The sequence below is a fragment of the Culex quinquefasciatus genome, chromosome 3 (assembly GCF_015732765.1).
Source record: "Culex quinquefasciatus strain JHB chromosome 3, VPISU_Cqui_1.0_pri_paternal, whole genome shotgun sequence".
In the NCBI taxonomy this organism is placed as follows: domain Eukaryota; kingdom Metazoa; phylum Arthropoda; class Insecta; order Diptera; family Culicidae; genus Culex; species Culex quinquefasciatus.
This window is the reverse complement of record NC_051863.1, coordinates 115,680,741-115,702,185: the sequence shown is the minus strand read 5'-3', so window position 1 is coordinate 115,702,185 and position 21,445 is coordinate 115,680,741. Positions and strand designations below refer to the sequence as shown.

Here is a 21,445-nt window from a genome sequence, read left to right as displayed (position 1 = left end):
ACAGAATCGAATAGCAACACTTTTCAAAATAAATGCTGAAAAGTTCTACTTTTCAGCACTCAAATGGGTGCTGAAGAGTTGAACTTTTCAGCACTTGTTTCGAAAAGTAACACTTTTCAACATTTTTTTTATCTAAACGATTTATTGACAAAATACATGAAAATTTGACATAAAATTTCACTAAGTGTGTTTTTTGGAATTGCAAAAAATGTTGTATGGAACTCGTTGCAAAACTTGATTTTTTCAGCACTCTTCGTATTTATCCAACTCGGTGAACCTCGTTGGATAAATGTACGACTCGTGCCGAAAAAATCCTCTTTTTGTAACTTGTTGCATAAACTACTATTAACTTTATTGGGGTATTGGGGTCCTTTTCGATCCAAAACTTAAAAAAATCGGCAAAAATCCTGTTTTAGACCGATTCCGGTTCTTTTGGTCATAAATGAAAGTATAGAACGTCCCCTTTCCGAAACCGAAATGGAAACCCGGATTTGGTCACTGTGGCCACCGGGAATCGACTACAACCGCAAAAAAGGCTTTTTTAAGACCCCAACTTTGACGACCTGTTTCTCCGGCAAATTTACACCAATCAGGATGCTCCGGGTTGCATTCGACAGGTACTTTGACCACAAATATTAACATCAGGGCCAGGTGACCTACCGGTTCCGGAAATCCGGAACATCCGAAAAGTTCATATTTTACTGTTTTTCACGTGATACCAATACTCTCATGATAGTTGACATTGATCCATAAAACTTACTAAAACACAACACACGATTGCCAGAACCACTCTGGAGTGTTAGTGGCCACTTCCGGGTAACCGGTTCCCGGGTACCCGTTGAAATTTTTGTTGAAAACCCATCATGTTGCATATCAAACTTCATGAAATTGAAAGATATGTCTATCTTTGATAATGCCGTTAATCGCTGAGCCATCCTGGCCAAACTGGAACCGGTTACCGGTGGCGCCTTGGAGACACTTCCGGATTATGAGAGAAACCCTATCATCCGACATATCAAACATCATGAAATTGAAAGATACATATTTCAATTTATGGTCATGCCATTATTCGCTGACCCATCCTGGCCAATCTGGAAGCGGTTACCGAGAGCCCCTTTGGGGACACTCCCGGCATATGAGAGAAATCCTATCATCCGACATATCAAACTTCATGAAATTGAAAGATATGTCAATCTACGATCATGCCGTTGTTCGCTGAACCATTGTGGTCAATCTGGAACCGATTACGGGGGCTCCTTGGGGACACCTCCGGAATATTATAGAAACCCTATCATCTTACATATCAAACTTCATGAAATTGAAAGATTTGTCAATCTATGGTCATGCCGTTGTTCGCTGATCCATTCTGGAACTGGTTCCTTGTGGCCCTTTGGAGAAACTCCCGGAATATGAGAGAAACCCTTTTATCCGACATATCAAACTTTATGAAATTGAAAGATACGGTCATACCGTTGTTCGTTTACCCACTGTGACCGATCTGGAACCGGTAACCGATGGCCCCTTGGCGACACTTCCGGAATATGAGATAAACCCTATCATCACCCAAATCCAACTTCATGAAATTGAAAACTACGTCAATCCACGGTCATGCCGTTGTTCGCTGACCAATGGTTGACATATCTTTCAATTTCATGAAGTTTGATGCCGGTAAACGTTCGAAATTGGCCAGGCTGGGTCAACGAACAACGGCATGACCGTAGATTGACATATCTTTCAATTTCATGAAGTTTGGTATGTCGCTTCACAGCAACTGTACAGAAAGTTTAAGTCCATGTTGCGATTTGAAAGCTCGATGTAGACTGCCAAGACCTGCGGGTTGTAGTAAAGCGAAAAAGCCATTTTTTTGTTTGTATAACTACCAAGCTATGGGACTCGAAACTGACCCGAATGGAACAAATCTGGACAACATTTATCGAGAAAAATGTCCTAAGTAAATAGGAAACCGCATTGGATGTTTTGAAAAAGTATTGAAATCGAACCAATAGTTTAGGAGATGTCGTCAGTAGAAAATTAAAGGCTATTTAAATGATGCTTAGAAAAACTCATTTTCATCAATTCGAATTATTTGTGAGGCTGTACCTCAGAAACATATTGTTCGATAACACCAACCAACAAAATTTCTGTGCTAACTCAACTCGAGGGAAAGCATGAAGTTTGGGGTCCTCATAAACACGAGCACCTTGAATTTTTCAAAAATATTTAGACAAGGCCAAATGGTGTTTCTCCAAAGTTTGTATGGAGAATTAGTGCTGTTCGCTACTTCCACATACTCCATGCAATTATTGCTTGTATGCAACAGCGACGAACCGTCCTAACTTTCCATACAAACTGTGGAGATAAACCATTTGGCCCTGTCAAAGTATTTTTGAAAAATGCAAAGTGCACCTGTTTATGCAGCAATTCCCCACGAAAACAGCATGATTCGACAAAAAAGCTCTCCGATCGGGATCAAATTTTTTCTGTGGGTTCCTTGGCCAAAATAATTAGACCCGTACTTTTTTTTGTTTGGCCATTCCCTAATGACCTACGTCGTGTTGAGGTGGTCCGAAAATTTTCATCCGATTTCAGCTGTCTTAGACGCAAAAGAAACTTGGCTATTTGGGAAAAAATAGAAAGAAGTTTCAAAAATCTAGCTTAACATTTGAAAAGGTCATATGAAAGCTTAAAAAATCTGTTTTGATGGTCTCGGGACCAAAGATCCTATGTCTGAAAATATGTTTACCTGGTTCCTAGGAATAGTTTACATAACATATCAAAAATTGATGAAGTTATGTTTTCAATATTCTGAGATACGATTTTTGAAAAATAAAAACTGGGGTTTTCGACGCGTCACGCACAAAAATGGAAAAATGATAAAAACGGGAAAAATCGACTTTTTTCACTAAAACTGTGATCACTTGAAAATTTCAGTGATGACCTATACTTGTTAGGGTACCAAAAATTCGTAATTGAAATACGCCGTTTTCGCCATTTTTTTTTTATATGTTTTGTTAAATTTTCCGAGGAATCTGATAAACATATTTTCACACATTGGCTATTTAGTCCCAAAACTTTCAAAAGGGCATATTAAGTTTTCATTTGACCTTTTCAAATGTTAGGCATTTGAAATTTTAGACTATTTTGGCCTTAAAAAACTTTCAAGTACTCTTTTGTTTTTGCTCAAGATAGCCAAAATCGCTTGTAATGGTGCGGAGTTGTGGTTTTTGCAAAAAATCGACGAAAATTGCCATTTTTCAGACCACCCTAACACGGCTTAGGTCACCCTAATGGCCAAACAAAAAATACGGGTCTAATTATTTTGGCCAAGGAACCCCCAGAAAAATTTTTGGCCCGATCGAAGAACTTTTTTTCGAATCATGCTGTTTTCGCGGGAATTGCTGTATGGGGACCTCAAACTTCATGCTTACCCTCGAGTTGAGCCTGCGCAGTTATATTTGTTATTTTTTTGTAGGACAGTTTAATCAAAGCCTCAGAGAGAAAATTGTATTTTTTAAAATATTTTTTACAGCAAAAAAAAATCATAACATAAAAATGACTTTAACTCCAAACCGGTGCAATTTTTTCAAAAAATCGTTTAAGAACAATTCGATTGCAAATTTGTTTAGCTTTTAGACATCTTAAAGACAGCATTTTCAATATTTTTCATTTATTTTCAAAAGTGCATGTCTCTGGAACCAGATTTCACACCATCATGCACTTTTGCTCAAAAGATATTTTTTAGTCCCCCGAAACATAATTTTTGCACCATTTGATTCGAATTTTTCAACAGCAGTTTTCTATTTAATTTTCAATTAATTTAGTTTGATTATTGAAACAATACAAAGTTCAAAAATATTTTCAAAATGCTTTGAACTTTGATGCAAAATTGTGCTTTCCTAACACACAATTTGCCAAAGAAAGAGTGCTTCCCTAACACGGATGTGAAATTCAAGTACCTATACTGCATAATATTTTGAAATACAACTTGCTTTTACCAAACACTTAATCGAATCTCTTGTACCTCTCGTATCAACTCATCAGACATAAACTACGTTTTAAACGCCATTACAGTTAAGGCCACGTCATAACTGCTTAGACTTTTTTCTTTTATCAATTAATTTAAAACACTGTTCCCGTGGTATGGTTTTTATAGTGAAAAATTATCACTTATGAATAACTAATCTGATATGGCTTCAAAATTTATTTTCACTGATGTGCAACTAATCTTCCACTTTTTCTTCGTAGTACTTCTTGTTTGAAGTATAAAATTGATATAATTTGTATCAAAAGCATTTGCAGAACCCACAAAAAATAACACTAAAAAACTTTATTACAACTTGTGCTTTTATCTGATTGTTTGGGTCTATAACAGTAGTTCCATACTTCACCATGAATCTGAAATTGGGCACATTTTCTGCAGCTCAACGGAGTAAATAAAAAAAATATTGTAGCGTTGAAGATCCTGCTGGTTTAAATGAGATTTAACTCAGTAAAGCCTTTTTAACAATTGTTCCTTTTTTAGTATACCAGCAATTTGAGCGATTTTTAAAATAACCGTGGCGTGGAGGCTAGTTTGTAGCGTATTTGAAATGCATAATATTGGAGTTTTGAACTTTCTCAAGCTCTGTACAGGCCCTCAAGTTTGGATTTTATATGGGAAACTTGTCTCAACAAAAACCAATGGCGTTGCACAACGCAACGTCACCAACTACACAAAAATTAAAATCACGGAAAAGTATTTTTTTACATCCTAATTAGTCACCCAGGACGATTGAACACTTCAACGCAAGCGTGCTATCTTGTTGCATAGCACATTTTGACGTTCCTAGATAAACGCGTTTTCATGTTTGACATTGAATACGCAAAAATTAGAGCCCACCATGTAAACGATATCAAACACGTTTTATTTGATAGACTGTTATTTGCATTTACCCGAAATTGGGTTGCCGGACTCCCCAGCATTCGAGAATTTAGATGTGACAAAACGTCCTCTGCCTTTGGCCAGTTATCGCACTCGCAGCAATTGTACATATATCAAGATCAGATCAAAACTTTTTCATATGAAGGATGACATCAATGCATGCAGTTTATTTTTCCGGTCATCCATTCACTGGACAGTTTGTTGTAATATGACTATTGTTCGGTTATCTTTTTTTCTAGTTTTTATCAACAAAATCATGCATTGGTAACTTTCCGTAAACATACCATTTCATAACTGCAGTAAATCCTCACTTCGATCTTCAGCAATCAACGTGTTGCTTAAGCACGCACCACAACGTGTGCGTGCGTGTTGTTCTGCCCCCGTGCCAAACAACACACTACACTTTTACTACAGAGCACTACGACTAGTGTGTGCTTCTCAGCTTCTTTCTCCCGCGGTTGCTGCTGCTACTACTTCTGCTACTGATGCTCTCTAGTTGAAGTTTTATTATGTCGTTTTTTGCAGGAAGGTGCTGTGTCCTATCCCTCGCCTAGACCAGACCAAAATCCATGATAAAACTGACAGACCAAATCTGTCAGACCAAGACTGTCAGACCAAAGAGCAAAAAGTAAACAATCTTGGTCTTCGACATTGGTGCACACAAATCAAGAATAGAAAATTTGAAAAAGAATTTTATTTTTCCAATTCAATGACTGGGTTTGGACTGCAAAATTGAATGTACGTCAGCAAATGATTAAACAGTGCGGCGTCCTGTACACCGACAATTAAATAAGCAGTTAAAAGCCTTATTCTTCCATTTTATTTTTTGATCGCGTTTTCGGTTTACACCTGAAAAATCTTGAAATTATTTATACGGATTTGTAATTCCTCTCTTTCCATCATTCCCTTGGTTTTTTGATGTTTATTTTTATATTGCTTCATTAATACACTCAACCCCCGGTGGTTGGTCACTTTTTCGTTTGACACTTTTTTAGTTTGTACCCCGTTGGTTGGTCAAAGTCAAACTAAAAAGTGACGAACTGTCACTTTTTACAAGGCGCTTACGCAAACTATCAAAACAAACGTTTGGTAGTGTGTGTGAACGCCATGTAAAAGGGGTGTCAAACTAAAAAGTGACCCCGTTCGTTTGACAACAGTTGATGTCAAACCATCGGGGTTTGAGTGTATTTGGTCGTCTGGCGGCGGCGACCGCTTCTGATGCTACAAACGATCCTCTTTGCTTTGGTGACTTTCGCGCAAAAGGCGTGAGTGAGAGCGCACTTTCGCACACACACGTTTCCCGCAGTGAGAGTGAGAGAGGTGGAGAACTCTGCGAGCGCGGTGAAATATTTTAGACCTTTTTATTTTCTTCTATTTTTGCACATATAAATAAATCGCGCGGCTCGCGTTTTGCGCCTAGATCGCACACTAACCTCGCCGTGACGGCGACGTTTGACGGATTCGGAGGGGTGCTACGGAGGTGACGGACGGGGATCACATTTCTTTTCGCCATTGCAAAAAGCTACGACAGCGCGCACTTTTACACTTGATCACGATAATAAACAACAGCCCGAGTGAGAGAGGTGTGCGAACCCGTCACTTTAACCCCCGCTCCCTTTTCTCTTGCCCCACCTGGAAACTACTCTTCTTTAGCACACGAAAAGTGAGGTGAATTCACCTAAACCCCTTTCGGTCGCTTCGTGCCATTGACCGACATTGCCGCTCCCCGGGGGCACCACACGGCGCCATCGATCGCGTCGTGTGCCCTTTCCGTGATTGGCGCCTTCAAGCCTTCACAAACACCCCCGCGTGGTCGTCACACACAAACACACTCGCGGCACAAAAGAAAGAAGAAAAAAAACGCACACGCGGACGATCAGCTGCTCTCGCACCGAACGACGACGACGAAGGCTCCCGAAAACGGGCTCCAACTCCAAAGCAGGCTCGTGAGCCCACAAACGCGACGCGAGCCACCGAAAACCGCGAAAAAAAAGCCCGAACCGCCCGGAAAAATCGCGCCCGCCACCGAGGAAAATTTCCACTTTTGTCGAAAATGCTTCACCGAGGCAGGAAAAACGCACCAAAACTGATGGTGTCCCCCCTGCGCGAAGAAATGAGACAATTTCGGGGCCAGTTTCGCTCGGAGCAAAGCCCGGCTCGCGCGAGATCGAGAGAGCGGGCGAGCGAGCGCGTGAGTGAGAGCCAGGAGTTTTGTCACGAACATCACGACACGACGACACGGCTTGGCTGGTGATCGCGCAGAGTACTTAGGCCAAGCTCAAACCGTTGCTGATGGTTCTAATCACAGACAACAGACGTTGCTGCTATAGAACAAAATAAAGGATGGAAACGGACCACGGCACATTGACGCCACCTCGTAGACTATTGTCACTCGCGATAATAAGCCTGGATGTAGACTACAGTGCACCTCTGCTTTTCAGATTTTCAATGTTGTTGTTGCAGCGCGTTGCAACATATCACTCAAGGTGAGGATCGAGTTGACACGTTGTTTTGTCTGTGGAGCTAAAACAGTGTGAGAAGGAGAAAACGAGGCGATCAACTTTGTTGGTGACCCTCTTCTCGTGCTCTCTCTCCCGCGGGATATGTAATCGTTCTGGGTGGGAAATTTGAGGTATTAGTAGTTATAGAACAAGACCTTTTCTCAAAGAAAAATCAATGACAATATTTAGTATCTTATGCAGGAACTGCTTGTATCTGGGCCATGGAATCAGGAACTGTCACCTCAAGGGAACGGACCAATGGACCATGGACCATGTGAACGTTGCTGGTTACTTTGGTCTGCAAGTATACGGGGTTTGTGGTCCTAAAAAGGCCCCTCGTTTTGGTGGCATACCTGATGCAGCCTTCTAGTGTCAGTGTACGGACGCGGCCAGCTGGCTTTGACAGTTGACTCGCCCTCTTTATCCGTCAGCAATTGCCGGTTCAGCGATTGTCCACGCTCCATACAAAAAGATTTATTTTGTATGGATATTGTCCACGCGGGGGGGGGGGGGGAATGGGAGGTGGGTCTGAGATTTAAAAAAAGTGTCCACGTTGTTTATGGATGGTCCCTTAGTAGTAAAAAAGATGTATATTAAAAACGCCTCAAAATATACAACTGCTAGTGCTTTCCAATAAGCCTAAACAATTGTGACCTGATAACCATGCATAGAAAAAAAAAGTAAAAATACTTGCATTTAAACATTGAATTATATTTTTTTAAACTGCACATTTATAACATTTTTAATGCGATAATTACTTTGGTTAACGTGAATATTAACGAAGATTTGGTGAAACAGAAATCAACGAAAGAAAGGGTGCACATTCCGGAAGCTAACATCAAATTGTTATTCCCTTGGGAACCAACAACGAGAGAGGTACTCCTCAATATTAACTCCTGAAAAGTGCTAAAAAGAGCAAAAATGCCTCACGGCAGGAAAAAGAGGCGATCCTCACCACCAAAATCAGTAGAATTGAAGAAACTTAAGAATGCCGATGTGCTGCCTACAAAGCTAGGCAGTTTGAGCAAAGACGCTCAAAATTCGCCTAAAACCAGTTCGCTACCCTCCCTGTGGACGTGAGCGAGAAGGAAGAATTTGAACGGCGGGAAAAGTTGCCACCCATTTTTTGTGAAAACACCGTTATCGGACTCGGTGCGAAAGTAGCTAACCGGGTTTATCAAATCTGGTGCTTTACGAGCTTCCATTCGCTTGTGTGCTGATGGACTCAAAATTCTGCTACCTACCAGAAAGGATTACAACTGCGTTCGGGATTGCCTGAACAACACAAAGATTGAATACTACAGCCATGACGATCCAGGCAAAAGATGAGCTCAAAATTCTGATGTTGAACATGATCGAAGTCTTCAAGATGACGAGACACAACAAAGACATCAAGTATCGTGCTCAACTGTACCTGGTTCATCTCGAGAAAGGATCGACAACGCCGTCTGAGCTGAAAGCAGTTCGGGCAATTTTCAACATCATCGTGACTTGGGAACGTCATCGTCCAGTGCACCGTGACGTGACACAATGTTCGAACTGCTTGTAGTTTGGACATGGTGGAAGGAACTGTTTCATCAAGAGTCGTTGTGTAACCTGCGGAGGTAAGCACAAAACCCAAGCTTGCAACACAATCAACGAGAACATCGAAGTCAAATGCTTCAATTGCGGTGGCGACTGTGATATCCTCAAGTTTAAAGTAAAACACATTTATTGCGGTTTACAATGCACCGCTTTATTCCGCCATCTTCGTACACAGACTAACCTACTCGACCGCTCACACGCTTAACCGTGTTTTCCTAAACTCAACACTAATTTAGCCATTACACGGCTAGTCTAGAATGCCACATCCTCCCCTTCGATAAATTATGAATGAAAAATAACTTAAAAACTATCACTTGTATTTTAACTCTTAAATCTAAGTCCTCGCTGAATTGTATCGTAGAAGTGATGTACACAGCGTTCGGTCCCTCCGGTATCATTAGCCTTTTGAATTTCAAACGGTTGTTCTTTCTGTTCTTCCCTCTTCCTCTGCTACCGCTGAAAAGAAAAAAAAAAGAAAACAAACAAGAAAAAAACAGAGAAAAGCCACCCACAAACAAATACATAATATTAACCGAACCGTGGTTATACCATAAAGTACAAAACATATTTCATAATTTTCCAGCAATATTTGCATCTTGTTAATAACTGCAAATCGCTTGTCCTAGTTTGCATGTTTTTCCCTCATTCCTTTTGTTTACTTTGATCAGCCTTAAGCATAAGCATAAGCATAGGTGACCTTTTGTTTACTTTGATCAGCCTTACCCACAAACAGTTTATTTTATATTTCTTCAAATTATACATTTACCATAGAGTTAAATGAACATAGCATTTTAATAACTTTTTCTAGTGCTATCTTTAACATCCCGTACAAAAATAACTATCCTATGTTTAATTCTAATCATTATCTTAAATCGACTGGAAGGTAGCGCATTATCACGACCAAAACCTTATCACGGCACCTTTGGGAAGGCGACTTATAGTATGTTAAAAATTGAATTGAATCCGCGTTGCAAATGCCAGCACCCATACTCTTCAAAGGGTGTTTTCCTTGTGGGAAACTTGTAAATCAGTTACATTTTAAACTAACAAAGAACTATCGTTTTTATTTTCAAATTGACATATTCATCCAGGTACAAATGAAATGATGTCCAAATTCCTACATTATAGAAATTTCAATTTAAAAACAAAACAAGTTTGTTCGCTCAACAGCATTAACTTGGCGTTCTTTATTCCGAGATTCCTACTCGAAACCAGATGTCCAAAGGTTTGATTGTTGAGGCACTTGCAATCTTCTTTTTACACCTATTCTCCCATCCACCCCGGGATTCAAACTAACGACCTTTGGATTGTTAGTCCAACTGCTTAACAGCGACTCTTCCGAGACAGGACAAATTGCTATTTATCTTCCACTAGCTCCTGCTTCTACTCGACCAATAATAAAAACTCTTCTTTATCGTTATTATTAATTCACAATAGAGCCAAACTCAGATACCACGTCTCGCCTTTTTCCGAAAATGTTGAAAACAACGTGTAACCGTCTCCTTATCATGTGAGCCATTTATTTGCCTTACGTTTCAATGGTACTGTCAATAGGGTCCTAAAGCCCATTGAAAATGTTTATGTCCAACGGTAAAAAGACACTCTTAAAACCATTTATAAACACATTTTTTTTTACTTTAGCAAGACATTTTTTTTTCGATAGATCAACTATTTAACTATTTTATCTAAAATATAACCTCATTTTTTTTGTGTACGTTCAGAATACAGAATACAATACGTATAGAATACATGCGCACGTAGATAACTCTATCAAAACTTAATTTTAGGACCCAATTGTGATTACGTCACAATCCATTTGGAATACTTTTAAGATATATTCTGTTTTGTACAATCAATATTTCTCTGTAATATAAAACCATATTATCCATCAAGTTTTTTTTCACGAAAAACTTACTTCTGTTCCTCAAGTTATTTTTTTAATATATATATGATTTTTTTTCATTCAATTTGTTTTTTTTTTTCATACAGGTACCATAGGGTGAATTTATTTGTTTATCTTGATTTCAACCGAATCAGTGTCCTGATTTATTATTAACTTTAACTATAACGACTAACTTGAAGAATCACTTCAAGATTAAGATATTTGGACATAAGATTAACCAGCTTCATTTTTCCATAACACTTGTACATCTGTTAACCTTTGGCTAAAATCATCTCAAATCTTTGGCTTCCGCTGGCCATGGACTCAACCCACCATCTTTTGCTCCAAACACGTTAGTTTCAGTTGGTCATGGGCTAAACCCGGCTCAACTGTCAGCAACCCTCTCTTTTTTTTAGAAGGTCACGGGCTAAACCCGACTCTTTTTTCCAAACACACTTTAGTTGGTCTTGGGCTAAATCCGACTCAACACTTTTGGCTTTCGCTGGCCATGGTCTAAACCCGCCATCTTTTTCCAAACACGTTAGTTTAAGTTGGTCATGGGCTAAACCCGGCTCAACTGTCAGCAACTCTTCTTTTTTTAAGTAGGTTATGGGCTGAATCCACTTTTTCCAACTCTTTGTTTGCTGGTCATGGGCCTAACCCGACCCATTGCATTTTTTTCGACCAAGACTTCCATTCTTAACTTTCAAAAACACTTTGGATAGGCAAAACTGAAACGAATGATCGTGTATACAATCTAACTGCATTAAAACTCGAAAAACATTGTTTTTAACGATATCTCTTGGCTTTTTTCCATGCTTTGTCTGTGCTTTCTTGTGAAACTTCCTTAAATAATACAATCGAACTGTACCTTCAGCCCATTTAGTGTTCTTATAGTTCTTCCATCGAATCTAAACGAATCGGTAATTAACACATTACTTGACCAGAACAATTGTAATACTTTTATCTTTTATTCGATGATAGAAAACATTATACACTATTTTTAAATGAACCTGTAATCCAACATTTGACGCAATTATTATTGTGACTCTTTCATATTTATTAATTAACAATGTAAAAAGTAAAAAAAATCTCTTTTTAGGTTCCTATTATTAAATTTTACTGATTTTCCTTGCATACTAACTTTCAATGAATCGTACCTCTCAGCTGCTTGCCGTTGCTGTTAAAAACAACATAAGCCATTATTTTTTCCCATTTCTGAGATTGAATAAATAAAAGTCGAAGCAAATCTATTTCTTATTTCTAAATATTGTTCTATATATTTCTTCCAAAACACGTCAGCACAAATCGCAACATATTTTTTTTTATAGCAGTCACACTCGCTCTAGCACTCGCTCCATTTCTCATTTTCAAAATGTATATAAATTGATCAGAATCTAAACTTTTAATACTGCTTCGTCGCCAATATGCTTAATTGACTTCTGCCAAGACTGCTAATTATTCTGATATCATGAATTTATTATTTGATTCATAAATATCAACGTCCTATAATCCTTGACTCAGTTTTTCCTTGATCTGAAATGCACGCTAAACAGGTTTCCGTATCCAATACAACAATAAATTACATATTACGTTTAACATGCCATTCTTTGGAATTGTTCATCTTGACCGGTAAATAATGTTTAAAATACAAAACAATTATTTTATCATTATTGCTCATAATATAGTGGATTTAGCTTTTTTTTTGCATTTTCTCACGGTCCTTGGAATCGGTAGTGGACAGGCCTAGGGATTCCCATTTAGTTTGAAAACGTTCAATTCACAGATAAATTATGGATAAAAATTTTGGTATTAACCACTTCTCCAACATCAGTAATAATTGTTCGATTGTTCTTGCAATTTTTTAATTCAGCTGAAAATATATATTTTTTAATATTGTTTTATTTTTTTATTTTTTTAACAACATGAACACCCCTAGGGTTGGCTCGATGCCGCCATCATGCGCCATCATGCACGCGCGTGCTTCGTTTGTTTCTCAACACTGCTGCAGCTGGATGGTGACTCGAAGTGAGGAGGGAGATGTTTTTGACATTTTTTTTTGCCCTTATCTGGCACGCCGCCTATTTCGACAGCCATTACCAAAGACCGAGTCCAGTAAGGAACTGACCGTACAATACTAAACCACAATAAAACAACTCCCAGCTCAATTACATAAAACCTCTTTCCACTCCTTAGCTTTAATCACTCTACTCACAGTTGTTTATTTTACTCGTTCACTTCCTCAAGCGCAGACTCCTAAAGCTTCCTTCACTACTACCAGACACAGTTCGACACGGACTTTTACCGGTTATAAATGCCTTCCTCCTCCGCAACCACTCATTATTATTCACCAAATGGAATTCGACCGACGATGCCTCGTCAACGTCGGGCTCTTGTCGGACTCTACTCGCGCACTGGGTTAACCCAAAAGCTCCTCCAACCAAACAAAAACAAAACAACCTCCACGCGTGCAAAATCTACAAATTTATTCCTTTTTCACAAAAACACAATATCACACTACTTTTCTCACAACTTTTCTCCACAAAATAAGGGAAAATCATCATGGCAGGATCGCCAATGTGATATCCTCAAGTTTAAAGTAAAACACATTTATTGCGGTTTACAATGCACCGCTTTATTCCGCCATCTTCGTACACAGACTAACCTACTCGACCGCTCACACGCTTAACCGTGTTTTCCTAAACTCAACACTAATTTAGCCATTACACGGCTAGTCTAGAATGCCACAGCGACCATTCGACCAAGAATCGAAGCTGTCCAAAACGAGCTGAGTTTGTGAAAAATCGGCAGCAAGCGAGGACGAGGCACCAACCAAATCGCCGCAAAACATCTCCAGCATTCCCGGACGTGGATTTTCCTGCTTTGGCGTCACCAGGAGCGGGATCTGCTCGAGTGGTTCCAAATCTGCAGCCATTGCAGCCAGCCACCTCCAGGCTTCAGTCAGCAACCGAGGGAAAACCAACCAGCATCAACGAGTGAAGGCAGTAGTGACCTGTTTTCACCACAAGAACTTCTGAACATATTCATCGAGATGACAACAACACTGCGTTTTCATGCAGATAAGTGAGATCCGGATTCAAAAAGCACATAAGTATCACTGAACAGGTCATAACATGAGACAGGGTAGCTAGATTTTCGAACTTCTTGAACTTTTTACGTCTTCACTTTAGTTATGCCACCTCTTATTTTTTAAGGAAAGATGCAATCTTTGTCAAATTCCAAAACTGAAAGATTCAAAACCTTCACTGCCAATGCTGATGGGATGCCGCAGAGACAATGAGCAAAAACCTCAAACCACACACTGGACTTCAAACTTGGAATGCGCTCCAGTCGAGTCTGAGGCGGGGGGCTGTGGCTTTTCCGTTTCGCTTTTCACAGACTCATAGAACGAAATGCACAAAGACACTTTACCACCACTATCGGTAATGATGGCTTTTGTGCAAAAGTCATGGCTGTTGTTGAAAGCATTTGAAGAATCAAACTGGTAACTTTCTAGCAGAGACACACACCTTGCATCAACTTAGCACTGCAAGGACATGAACCAAACCTAAAATCACGGGATCACGAGCATCACAGTAGAGGATTCCAACCCACTCAAAGCGGCATCAACGGCCTACACCGCCAACACCCCCTAAATCACCGAAAGGGAGGTCCAAAGGGGGTGCTGTTATTGGAGTGCAGTGGGTTAGGATTTGAACGTGGCTGCAAAGAGAAGAGAATGCAGAGTGGTAGAAGGGTCGAGTGCATAACAGAAAAGCACTGAAAAAGAGTGACGATGGTAGTTAAATAGTCTAGTCGTTGTCTAGACACCAAATACTTCACTTCTCTTGCTCGTTTGTTCTGCCTACCAGCCGGGGATGATTTTTTTGCGGTTTTTGGATGACGTTTTTTTTTTCTTCTTTCAACTCTGCTGCTGGCATGTACTTTGCACAATACGTTCAGCTTTTTTTTTTCTCACCCAGACACACTTTAGATGACTTCTTGTTTTGTTTGGCGGTGACGGCACTTCATAATGACTTTTGTGAAATTTAGGATACGATTTTGAGCGGTGTACGTCTAAATATTATTTTTTGTCAGTTTTAAATTTGATGTGCGAAACGATTTTTAATTTATTTTAATATTCGTTACATGATTAACACATAAGTCATTTTAACTCTATTTTTTCCTTTGATAACCCTGTCTCTATTGCAAGTTTCTGTTCGAACTTAGGACTCCGAAAGGCTTAAATAGGGAGAGCATCCAAACCTCTATTTGCTCCATCAAGGAACCTTTCACACTCCAGGGTTTGAACTGACGTCCTTTGGATTGCGATTCCACCGGAGCAGGCTTGGTTTGTTGGGTTGTTTGGATTAATGGCAGGGAGACGACTCCCACACCTGGAATGACTTAACGGCCTAACAACATCCAAGGCCGGGAGCGACGTTTTACTTCCACATTCGATAGAAGGTTGGAACAGATGGGAATCGAACCCATGATCACTCGCTTACAAAGCGGACAGTGTAACCATACGGCCATGCCTGCTACCAGATTAGGAGGTTCATCATTGGCAATAAAACGTTTAATTGAAAAATGTTACCTTATAGCGTAGTTGCCTCTCACCCAATCGGCTTGGGTTTGCTCCCAGACGGTCCCGGTGGCATTTTTCGAGACGAGATTTGTCTGACCACGTCTTCCGTCGGATGGGGAAGTAAATGTTGGCCCCGATCTAACCTAGAGGGTTAGGTCATTAGCTCAATCCAGGTGTAAGAGTCGTCTCCCTGGTCGTCAGTTCGAATCCTGGGGTGGATGGAAGCTAAGGTGTAGAAGGAAGTTTGCAGTTGCCTCAACAACCAAACCTTCAGACACCTAGTTTTGAGTAGGAATCTCGCAATAGAGAACGCGAAGGCAATGCTGTAGAGCGAATAATTTGATTTGATTTTTTTGATTATCTCATAGATGTAAAAATGGGATCTCTAGACTAGGCTCTCTAATGTAAACTATTTTGCAGAAGGTGCACGGAGAAAAAAGAGTTGTGAATACAAAGAGACGAGTTGTTCCTTTTTAATTCTGCTATATATTTTGATTATCTTGACAGATACGTATTTCGTCTACTACTTGCAGACTTCATCAGTGTTCTGTTCTCGACTGAAATACGTATCTGTCAAGATATTAAAAATATATAGCGGAATTAAAAAGGAACAACTCGTATCTTTGTATTCACAGTAATGCATTCTGCTAAAACACTCAACCAAACCACAAAAAAGAGTTCTTGAAATCATAAAAATGCGTTCATGAAAATCGGAACCACGAACAATTTTCATGAACGATTTGAGTCTTTTATTTCTCCGTGTAGGTAATTTGTTGAAACATGTCATGGAAAAAATATTTGCTGTGTTTTTCCATTTCCTTATTTGCGGTTATACCGGCAAGTCTTGTAAATTCCTGAGGTTGTACCATTTCTGGACTTTCTGAAAAAATAGGAAAAAGGATATGAAACACCCAAAATTGGGATGACATGGATTTGGCTGGCGTTTGAAAAATCTCTCATTGTCTCCCAAGTTTACCGTATTTAAAAAAAAATGACATGACAATACAGAAAGAAAAAGGCAAAAAATAAATCTACCAAATTTTCTTATTAAATTGTGGTCATTGTATCGTATCAAGACTATTAGCCACTCACACCTACTATTGCGAAGGAATCATTTCTTAAGGTCTGTTGGGTCGCGGACCCTATAATTAGGTATTTTTAGTCACCCCCCGTCGTACGGGGGGGTGAACATGAAGTCTCGTGTCAGAGTGACATTTGTTTGTTATTGTTTACGTTTTGACTTTGTAATGTGATGTTGTGAAATAAATTCTCTTGTGTTTTGACCGCCGTGGGCGAACAAGGTCTGTTTAAAGACTTGTTTGGTTTTTGAGACTCTAAACTTGCGCATAATTGTCCCTTGTTTATTTTGTCGATTTGGAGTTAAATACAATTTTTGGAGAAACCCCATTGGGCCTTATCCAATCTTTTTATTCAAATTGCTCGTGTTTTTGGGGACCCCACAATAATCTTGCTTCCCCTCGCAGTTATTTTTCTACTTTTTTGTAAGTCTTGGAAATCAACAACAACGATACATGATGTGATCAGACTAAGTGTTAGTGACCATGAGTGACCATTTCTGAAATTATTTTTATTTGCAAAGTTTAGAAAATTTGCTATCAATTGTCTAAGAGACATTAAACATAGGACCACTGGTTGCTGAGATACAGCGGCTTAAAGAAAAAGAAACACGAAAATTGAAATATTCTAAGTCTCACCCTCCATTTTCTAATGTCGATATCTCTGCAACTAATAATCCTATTTTCATTGTTAAAACGTTACTTAATCCACCTTTAGGTGGTTGGTGCCTTCCTAACACTCATATAGTACATCTTCACTTGTATACTATATTGTTACACGACCTATCTTTTTACAAATGACTCCAAAAAGTGTACAAATAACACTTAAGTGCTAATAACTTTTGATAGGGCTATCAGATCTTCGATGTTTTAGGCTCATTTGAAAGGTCTTTCAATTATCTTTCTAAAAATATATAACACGGCGGTTTTTCTTACGAAAAACTACCGGTTTTATAATATTCCGGTGCTTAGCCAAAATCGTTTTTTTTTTTGCATAACTTTTGAAGTACTTTTGTAAACTTCATGATATTAACACTGGAACGCCCAATGCATGTCCAACTTACACGGACGCCCAAGCCTCCCAAAAAAGGTGGAACAGTAACTTCAACTCGCTGGTTCTCGGGCATTACTCAACCAATCGGGACGATTCTTGTTTCCAGTGATTTGTAAGAATGTCTAGGATCCTAAAATTTTGTAGAACTTGATTTGAACAAATCTGTAATTTCTGCGACCGAAAACATCGTTCCACCTTTTAAAAAACAACTGCCTCCGCGCAACTTAGTGCGAATTTTTTTTTACACCCGAAAAAAAAGTTTGAACGATGTTTTTGATCGCAAAAATTACAGATTTGATCAAATTAAGTTCTGCAAAGTTCTAGAATCATCAAGACATCCTAAAAAATCACTGGAAAGAAGAATTATCTTGATTGGTTGAGTTATGCCCGAGAACCATTGAGTTAAAGTTACCGTTCCAACTTTTTTGGAGCCTTGGGCGATGGAATGTTAACTAAGGTCTAATGAGACCTTAAGACGGATCGAATGAGACCAATACGGCCAACATCGGTTCAGCCAGTCCGGAGATAATCGAGTGCTTTTTTTTGGGTGTTCGGACTCACATCAGACATTTGTTCAGAATTTGATTCTAAGTCGATAGGTATACGTGGAGGTGGGTCTTCGAAGTCTAATTAAGAAGTTCATTTTTTGAGTGGTTTTATAGCCTTCCTCAGTAAGGTGAGGAAGGCAAAAATGAAACATTCGTGAAATTTTCCGATCTGTTCAAAAACAATATTAAAAAATAAACGAAACGAAACTATTGGCACTACGCCCCCCGGGGCATGGCCTTCCTCTAACGTGGGATTTCTGCTCCAGCGCCTCTGACGAGACAGGAGAAACCGGGACCGACGTTTTACTTCACCATCCGATAGAAGCTCAGTGGATAAGGCGGGAATCGAACCCGCGTCTCATAGCATCATCGGGATCGGCAGCCGAAACCGCTACCCCTGCGCCACGAGACCCACTATTAACCCATATTAAAAAATAATAATCAAGATAAATTAATTCAGATAGTCTTGATTGAAAAAATTAAAATATTGTTTTCGAAAAGATCGGGAAACTTCATAAATGATTAATTGTTTAACATCGATTTTTTTTACTATTCTTCTCTTTGGCTCAAAAGCTGCGGGTATTTGCCTCTAACAAATATCAACAAATCTCGAAAATAAAAAAAAAACAAGAAATTTTGGAAATTGAGTTTTTGTTTAAAAAAATAATTTAAAAATCAGTAAAAAATCAAAAAATCCTTGAACCTATTTTTTAAATACTTTTTTCATCATGATCAGAAAATTCATTCAAAAGTCCCAAGTAACCACAAGCACTAAATCAAAACTCTAAATTCACTCTAACTTAACATTCCCGATGCTATGACACTTTAAATAGACTTTCCAAATGTTTTGAAACATTTGTAGCTTGAAACATTATTACCTACTGTATAATGACATTTAGAACAGCCAATTAAAGTTTCAAAGCATTTGGCACAACAATATTTTGAAACATTAATGGCAAGCTTTATATATCACTGTAAAGTAAGCTTTTAATGTTATATCACATTTTGACATTTCTTAGAATGTTTCAAAACACTAACTCAACACTAGTGAGGGCAATAAAAGTTTGGCAGTATTTCGTGGTATGTTTATGTTTGCTGCGGGAAAATCGTTCGGCGTCCATAAAATTGTGAGTCAATTATACTTAGCTTTACTGGGCTCAGTGTTAAATTATTCTCTTTGCATTGACAGTTTCTTCTCGTCACAAGATACAAATTTCCAGCTGCGATGGCTTCCTGCCAGAACTAAACCATGAAGGAGGATGTCCAGATTTCGCTCTACGCCAGCTTTTCGTCGAAGTTACGGATCTCTCGGGCAAGTAAAGTATCTCGCGCGTCACCGGCGACATGAAGGCCAAGGCCGATCGTGACGAGGCCTCACCCTACGCCGCTCAGGACGTCGTCGAAAAGTGCAAGTCGCTGCGTGCCACCGGCGGAAACCGCACCAAGACACCGGGACCGGGTGCCCAGTTGGTGCTCCGTGCCTTGGCCTGTTCGTCGAAGAATATTGTGAATATTGTGAATATAGTGTATAGTGTATAGTGAATGTAGTGTAATCATAAATAAATGCTCTGTTTTAATTTGTGAGGTGTTTTCATTTTTCCTGAATGACACGAAGTTGTTCCTCAAGGAAGGCTTAGTCGACAAAAAGCATCTGACTAAACATATTTCAGGACGGACGAGACGGCTGGCGCAGGGCATCTAGGTGAAACATCTTAGTACACGCAGTTTAGAATCTCGAAAGCACACAGCAAAAAAAAAACAAACTTTCAAAACCGTCATCCCAGCTCGAAAGCACTCTCCCTAGAGAGAGAGTGAGAGCTGCTCAAAACTTTTTGATTTTTCTATTTCTGTTTTGTCGGTAACGTAGTATTTTGACGTTTTACCACTGTATAACTTTATATCAACTCTAGACGTCGCCACTCAATTTTACCTCCATGCGTATAAAGTGAATATAAAGTTTCAAGACTCTATAGGCAAACTTTATATGTTGATATAGAGGGGATTTAAAGTTACCTTATACAGTCCCGCGGTTACTTGGGGTTACAGATTTTCAAATGTTTACACTTTGTTAACACTTTGTTCGTGGTTTCCATTTTCATGAACGCTCGTCAAGATTTTGTGAACACTTTTTTCTCCGTGTAAACAGCTCCCAAAATTCATTTCCGGTTTTGGTAGAGAATCGCTCAAGAAAGTTTTAATTGTTTTTTAACCACAATTACTCATCAACACGCGCATCCCTTAATCCAAAATCCTCCTCTTCCAGCGAATCCACACTTTATCGTTCCGGTGGAAATTATTCCCCAGACGGCATTTTCACTTCACGTCGCGTTCGACCAATGTCAATGTCACGCTACACGGTATGTGAGTGTGTGGGGATGTTGTTGTCGTTCCACCGCAGACTATGGCCAAAGTTTGGACCGGGAAAAAAAACATCACCAGCGAGTGTGTGGCAGGTAGTCGGTAGATTGAAACATAAAACTGTAGAAACAAATTATCGTTATCATGTAGGATATCTCCATCGACTGAGAGGGGTTTTGTTTGTCGTTTGAAAGTTGGCGAAGAAAAAGAAAGCAAGCTCGAATCGACAAAGTCTATCGACGAAAGTCCATCTAAAGCATTATTCATAATTAGGAATAGTAAGAAGCTGTCAAATTTGGAAATTACTAGACAGCATTCCAACAAAAAAAATCCAACCACCAGAGTTCAACTGTAGCACAACCTCATTCACATGGCTCCACCAAAAAGGACCAAAACCTTCGCGTTGGAGAACCCGCTTGGAGTCGAAACTTGAGGCGCACGTGGCTTCGACGCAAGCAACGAAAAAAAGAACATCCCAGACATAACAAATTGCGTAGGTTTCGGTTGTCGTCGTGGTCGTTGCCTTCGGAACCTCCACCAACCCCCGACCTTGCTCGCCGCGACACAACTCAGCGGAATACGACAGACAGCGTGACGCCACAGCACCGGCCGGCTGGGAAAGTGGTTGATTACGTACGTTTAGCTATTTATTAGCGAGTTTGACTATTATTGGATCGAAAGGGGGGGAAATGTCTGGATGGAAATTGAGTTGTGGAACTTCAACTTGGAGATATTCAATTTGACTCTGTGAAAAAGTAGATTTATTGATTGTGTTAAGATAAAAGTTGACTTTGCCTCGTCCACACTGAATTACGAAATCTCAAAAACGGACTTCAATGTTAAATATATGAACTGATACTGCACTATGTGCGTGACTTCCATCCTAGAGTCAAGCATAGCAGTTATTTTATTGCTTAAATAGGAATTAATTCT

At 39.4% G+C, this 21,445-nt stretch overlaps 1 protein-coding gene and 1 pseudogene across 2 annotated transcripts in view; one reads left to right on the top strand and one right to left on the bottom strand.

Annotated features, from left to right (window-relative positions):
• LOC6040029 (mucin-5AC) overlaps positions 1-7,017 on the bottom strand; it is a 355,515-nt gene extending 348,498 nt beyond the window's left edge. The window contains exons 1-2 of one of the 2 annotated variants that reach the window (XM_038264629.1): positions 6,355-7,017; positions 5,206-5,413 (exon numbers count right to left, since the gene is read on the bottom strand). The gene's annotated coding sequence lies outside the window, so the exon portion shown is untranslated. The remainder of the gene's footprint in view (positions 1-5,205; positions 5,414-6,354) is intronic. The other variant, XM_038264628.1, reaches the window with a different exon arrangement.
• Positions 7,018-14,301: 7,284 nt separating this feature from the next.
• On the top strand, positions 14,302-19,693 carry LOC119769213 (annotated as a pseudogene).
• The last annotated feature ends 1,752 nt before the right edge of the window (positions 19,694-21,445 follow it).